We start from the raw sequence: 763 nt of genomic DNA, 5'->3' as shown, positions 1-763 counted from the left end.
GGGGAGAGTGGGAGGGCCCGCGCCGCCCGCCCTGGAGCCGACGCTGGGGAGGCGGGGCGCCGCGCGCCTGCGCAGAGCGCGCCGCCCGCGTCTCTTCCTTCTTGGTCGGCCTTTCCCTCGCTGCCTCCAGGCGCCCCCAGCGTAGCTTCTCGGCGGAGTGGGAGGGCGTCGGCCTTGGCTTGGCCGGCCCACGGAACGGAGCGCGCGCGGCACGGTTCCCGAAGAGCCAGAATTGAGTTTGATTTCGGCGCGCGGCCTAGAAGAGGCGGGAACCCGTGGACTACTGCCTTCCTGTCTCTCTGGCTTCCATGACTTGGCCCTGTGGCCGGAATGAATTAAGGGCCTTGTGGTTTCTGGGCTAAGTGGATTGTAGGGCTGAGGGATGTGAATTTAGGGACCGGCCATTGACAGCACGGGCGTAAGGGTTTCATCCGAGTGTTACCTTTATTGCCACTTAGAGGTGGCTGGCCCAATTAAGGTTTCCCATCCAGTTTTGGTAGAGGGGAAGAAAACCCGTTGCGGTGTTACCCACCCTAAATCAGAATGAAGATCCGCGTCTTCATGGCCTTGCCTTATAACCTAGCTCATGGCCATTCAAAAATAAACCCAGCCGCCTTGACCATTCATTCCCCTTTATGGTGCATCCGAAGCAGGTGTCCAGTCTCCGCTGTGGGTAGGATTCAAGACTTTATTTGCTCTGGCCAATAAAGCGAATAACTATGATTCAAGGACAGAGGGCAGACACAGAAGGTTGACTAAGGAA

The sequence above is a fragment of the Suricata suricatta genome, chromosome 6, assembly GCF_006229205.1.
Source record: "Suricata suricatta isolate VVHF042 chromosome 6, meerkat_22Aug2017_6uvM2_HiC, whole genome shotgun sequence".
Classification (NCBI taxonomy): Eukaryota; Metazoa; Chordata; class Mammalia; order Carnivora; family Herpestidae; genus Suricata; species Suricata suricatta.
This window is presented reverse-complemented; position numbering follows the sequence as displayed.